Here is a 5,743-nt window from a genome sequence, read left to right on the forward strand (position 1 = left end):
TTCTATGGGATTAAGGTCTGCAGACTGGCTAGACCACTACAGGACCTTAATGTGCTTCTTTCTGAACCACTCCTTTGTTGCCTTGGCCGTGTGTTTTGGGTCATTCTCAGGCTGGAATATCCATCCACGACCCATTTTCAATGCCCTGGCTGAGGGAAGGAGGTTCTCCTCCAAGATTTAACGGTACATGGCCCCGTCCATCGTCCCTTTGATGCGGTGCAGTTGTCCTGTCACCTGGGGATGGTGTACTTGGGGTCATAGGCAGCATTCCTCCTCCTCCAAACACGGCGAGTTGAGTTGATGCCAAAGAGCTGGATTTTGGTCTCATTTGACCACAACACTTTCACCCAGTTCTCCTCTGAATCATTCAGATGTTCACTGGCAAACTTCAGATGAGCCTGTACATGTGCTTTCTTTAGCAGGGGGACCTTGTGGGCGTTACTGGATTTCAGTCTTTCACGGCGTAGTGTGTTACCAATTGTTTTCTTGGTGACTATGGTCTCAGCTGCCTTGAGATCATTGACAAAATCCTCCAGTGTAATTCTGGGCTGATTCCTCACCGTTCTCATGATCATTGAAACTGCATGAGGTGAGATCTTGCATGGAGCCCCAGACCGAGGAAGATCGACAGTCCTTTTGTGTTTCTTCCATTTGGGAATAATCGCACCAACTGTTGTCACCTTCTCACCAAGCTGCTTGGCAATGGCCTTGTAGCTCATTCCAGCCTTGTGTAGGTCTACAATCTTGCCCCTGACATCCATGGACAGCTCTTTGATCTTGGCCATGATGGAGAGTTTGGAATCTGATTGATTGCTTCCTTCTGTGGACAGGTGTCTTTCATACAGTTGACTAGCTGAGATTAAGAGCACTCCCAGAGAGTGCTCCTACTGTAATCTCAGCTCCTTACCTGTATAAAAGACACCTGGGAGCCAGAAATCTTTCTGATTGATAGGGGATCAAATATTTATTTCACTCATTAAAATGGAAATCAATGTATAACTTTTCTGAAATGCGTTTTACTGGATTTTTTTGTTGTTATTCTGCCTCTCACTGTTCAAATACACCTACCATTAAAATTAAAGACTGATCATTTCTTTGTCAGTGGGCAAACATACAAAATCAGCAGGGGATCAAATAATTTTTTCCCTCACTGTGTATATGTGTATATATATATATATATATATATATATATATATATATATATATATATATATAATGGTTCCAACGCTAAAATGTTGTTCATGTTGTGCTTAAGTGTGCTATTACTTTTCATACTGATAAGTTTATTTTAGATGGATTTTTAAATGGATTTTTCACGGACTTCAGACCGCTACTGTGTGTGTGTGTGTGTGTATGACATCAGCTAGAGTGCTAAACGGTATTAGCTAAAATTATGGTTCCAACGCTAAAATGTTCATCATATGTTTCTTAAGTGTGCTATTACTTTTCATGCTGAAAAGTATTGTAGTTTATTTTATATTAATTTTAAATGCGTTCGTTACGGACTTCACTTCCTGGTTTCTGCATGGGCATTTAAGGAGAGCGCGCACAGTTCGGCTTTTCTCGGAGATTTTCGGGAGATGTCGTAAACAAGCATGTAAAACGCTACTAGTCCTAAACGGTAATAGTTAGAAACATGGTTCCAACGCTAAAATGTTGCCCATGTTATGCTTATGTGTGCTATTACTTTTCATGCTGATAAGTATTCTAGTTTATTTTATATTAATTTGTACATGCATTTTTCATGGACTTCACTTTCTGGTCTCCGTACAGTTCAGTCTTTCTCAGAAATTTTCGGTAGGTGCCGTAAACGAGCATCTGTAGACACACACCCACACACACACACACATACACATGTACACACGTACACACACACACACACACACACACACCCACACACACCCAAAGCGTCTGGAAACGCTCATCCTGACCCCCACACACACACACAAGGAGAGTTCCTTTATTCAACTTTCAATAAAACAATAGTAAAACCCTACCTGACCCATGCCTAACACACCTGTATATGTATTCCCTTTTTGCCTTTATATTTTTATGGTTGTATTACCACTCATGACCTGTTGTTCTGTGTTTTCATGAAATAGAACATGTTTTATAAGATAAGAATGTATGTTTTAATTGCTTATACCTGGTTTCCTCTCCTCTCATACTGTCTCTTTCGTGTCTACTATCAAAATGATCCTCTTTTACTTTTATAAGCAAAGGTGTATGCCATGTGGTCATCCAAGTACATAATTTGAGCCTACGATACTTTAATTGAAACTTTATCCATTCCTGACTTCACCATAAAGTATGCAAATGAGTGACGGAGCGGAGACAAAGAAATTTTTCCCTCCAAAAGTTTCAGGTATTGGATTGGTCACTCTGAAAAACTAGGCGCGACCAAGGGATCAATAAAAACCCTAAGCACCCATCTATCGTGGCTTTTTTGTCCAGCTTTGGCTTTTTGCTCAGCTTTTTGCTCAGCTCAGCTCGGCTTGGCCCCACGGGGGCCAACCCCCTCTCCGCTCTGCGGTCGGGGGGGGGCCCGTGCGCCTTTTCTTCCCGGCACGACCTCTTCTATCGTCGCCCGACTCGACGCCGATCTTTCTTCGGGACAAGACTTTCACTTTCTCTTGAGACTTTGCCAGCAGCTTCAATCGAAGAACTTTGCACCACCAAAACCTTTTTCGTTCCAACAGAATCTCTCGCTTACTCTGAGGACTTCGAATCTCCGAACCTCCTTGATCCACTACGTCAAGACGCTTGTCAACGAACCAACGCAAGTAAAAGTTACTAATTACTTTAGATCCGCAATTTTAAGCTGAAGCCCCTTTATTAAGGCGAATCTTAATTACCTTGACGATTCTCGATCTGAAACTTGCCATATTTGATCTCTTCTCTAGTTTCCTTCAAACTCTCTCTCTCTCTCTCTCTCTCTCTCTCTCTCTCGTTCTGCTTTCCTCAGTATTCTCTTCCTCACTCCCTGTCTCTCTTTACCTCCTTATTCTCTTCCTATAGGCCTTATTCTGTCTTTTATGTTATGTGTGTCATAGTTAGTATGTGTTGTGTTTCTGTTTTATTAAATGCATTTTATTCACGAGTGATTGTCTCTGTGCTTTGCTCACAATTTCGGGGTCCCTGAACATTGCTCTTGCTACGTGCTAAATTACAGCTAGTACTTTATAAAGTAGTTATTCTTTCTTGGTCAGGAAGATAACTTTCCCTGGAATTAATACATAATTATACTGTCTGTTCGGTGGACGAACAAATCAAATAATTGTGTTATTGATCGTTAGTTCTAAGAACCCCCATTTGAATATTTATAATTAATTATAACCAGTTATAATTACACTTAAATATTTAAATTTTGAGCTAAATTCGCTACTGTACTTTGATTGACAGTTCATCCTCCTTCCGAGCTTATAGAGTAGCATTGGCTGATGTGGAGCCTCCCTGCATCCCTTACCTGTGTGTGTGTGTGTGTGTATTACAACCCCAGTGGGAGTCACGATTGTAAGAATGTCAAGCAGATGGATTTTATGTAAAATAAGAGCACAAATGAGTGACCGTGACTTAATATTTTATGTGGAGGTGAATGCAGGTATTACCTCATGTCATCTGCAATATAACACGGAGTGTATCTCCCTTCCACTGTGATTTTATGCAGGAAAAGCCATACACAACATGCAAAAATATGCAGGATTTTGTATTTCTAAGTAGATGTGTGTAAACCAGTTTGTCCAAGACGGTGCCTGATGGGAGTTCTTTAGTAACATTCACCATAACCAGTTCATGGAAATGAACATTATCTATCTATAGTGACCCTTTTAACGGTGAAATAAACACATGGGTCTCTCTCTCTCGGTCTCTCTCGCTCAGCGGGTTGATCCTGCAGGACCTGACCTTCGTACATCTGGGCAATCCAGACCTGATTGATGGGAAAGTAAACTTCTCCAAGCGCTGGCAACAGTTCAACATCCTGGACAGCATGAGGCGCTTCCAACAAGTGTGAGTGGCCTTCTTTCACCCGCTTCCACTGTGTGTGTGTGACAAGCAATGCCTATATTCAAATACTGTAGATGGAAATATGGGATGGGTTTTCTCATGTGTGTTGTGTTATCTTCTGCTTATATCATTCATGCTATCTACTGTATATGACTGTAAAATTGAATACTAATCTGTATTAGCTAATAAAATAATTAGCTGATGAATATGCTGATGTTTGTTCTCTGGTTTTCCTGTGCACAGACACTACGAGCTGAAGAGGAACGATGACATCGTGGCGTTCTTCAACGACTTCAGCGACCACCTGGCCGAGGAGGCATTGTGGGAGCTTTCACTGAAGATCAAGCCACGCAACATCACACGGCGCCGGAATGAGCGTGACGAGAAAACCTAGAGCGAGCAAAACGCCTCTAGAAACTTTTCCAGACAGCACAGAGGGAGTGATGGGAAACCTGGAGTTTTCAGTGATGGGAGAAAAAAAACACATGCAAGATTTTAATGAACAGAGTGGAGCAAAGGCAATATTTCCCCAAGAGATGAGTAATATACTAATATATGCATACATATATACACACACACACACACACACACTGGAAGACTTCTTCTTTCGTATATTTGTGTGCGAATGTGTGTGTGTGTGAGAGAGAGAGAGACACACACAGAGAGAAATATAGAAGCGCTTGCTTGTTCTCAATCACTGTGTCTACATCAGTGATGAACACTAAAGAGGCTCATCAGAAGGTTGGGGTTACCCATAATGCCCCACTGCTGGGACTTCCTGTTCAGTATAAAGCAGGGTCGAATGGAAAAGAAAACATGCAATCAGGTGTTCCAATCACTTCCATGGCCACAGGTGTATAAAATCAAGCACCTAGGCATGCAGACTGTTTTTACAAACATTTGTGAAAGAATGGGTCGCTCTCAGGAGCTCAGTGAATTCCAACGTGGAACTGTGATAGGATGCCACCTGTGCAACAAATCCAGTCGTGAAATTTCCTCGCTCCTAAATATTCCACAGTCAGCTGTATTATAAGAACGTGGAAGTGTTTGGGAATGACAGCAACTCAGCCCGAAGTGGTAGGCCACGTAAACTGACGGAGCGGGGTCAGCGGATGCTGAGGCGCATAGTGCGAAGAGGTCTCCAACTTTCTGCAGAGTCAATCGCTACAGACCTCCAAACTTCATGTGGCCTTCAGATTAGCTCAAGAACAGTGCGCAGAGAGCTTCATGGAATGGGTTTCCATGGCCGAGCAGCTGCATCCAAGCCATACATCACCAAGTGCAATGCAAAGTGTCGGATGCAGTGGTGTAAAGCACGCTACCACTGGACTCTAGAGCAGTGGAGACGCGTTCTCTGGAGTGACGAATCGCGCTTCTCCATCTGGCAATCTGATGGACGAGTCTGGGTTTGGCGGTTGCCAGGAGAACGGTACTTGTCTGACTGCATTGTGCCAAGTGTAAAGTTTGGTGGAGGGGGGATTATGGTGTGGGGTTGTTTTTCAGGGGTTGGGCTTGGCCCCTTAGTTCCAGTGAAAGGAACTCTGAATGCTTCAGCATACCAAGACATTTTGGACAATTCCATGCTCCCAACTTTGTGGGAACAGTTTGGAGCTGGCCCCTTCCTCTTCCAACATGACTGTGCACCAGTGCACAAAGCAAGGTCCATAAAGACATGGATGACAGAGTCTGGTGTGGATGAACTTGACTGGCCTGCACAGAGTCCTGACCTCAACCCGAT

The 5,743-nt window shown here is 43.0% G+C and overlaps 1 long non-coding RNA gene across 1 annotated transcript; it reads left to right on the forward strand.

The window, feature by feature from the left end:
- Window positions 1–3,414: 3,414 nt before the first annotated feature.
- LOC131369395 (uncharacterized) lies at window positions 3,415–4,819 on the forward strand. Its single transcript, XR_009207257.1, has 3 exons — window positions 3,415–3,468; window positions 3,880–4,008; window positions 4,249–4,819. It is a non-coding gene; the product is annotated as an uncharacterized LOC131369395 (long non-coding RNA).
- Window positions 4,820–5,743: the final 924 nt, after the last annotated feature.

This window comes from Hemibagrus wyckioides, linkage group LG18, assembly GCF_019097595.1.
Source record: "Hemibagrus wyckioides isolate EC202008001 linkage group LG18, SWU_Hwy_1.0, whole genome shotgun sequence".
In the NCBI taxonomy this organism is placed as follows: Eukaryota; Metazoa; Chordata; class Actinopteri; order Siluriformes; family Bagridae; genus Hemibagrus; species Hemibagrus wyckioides.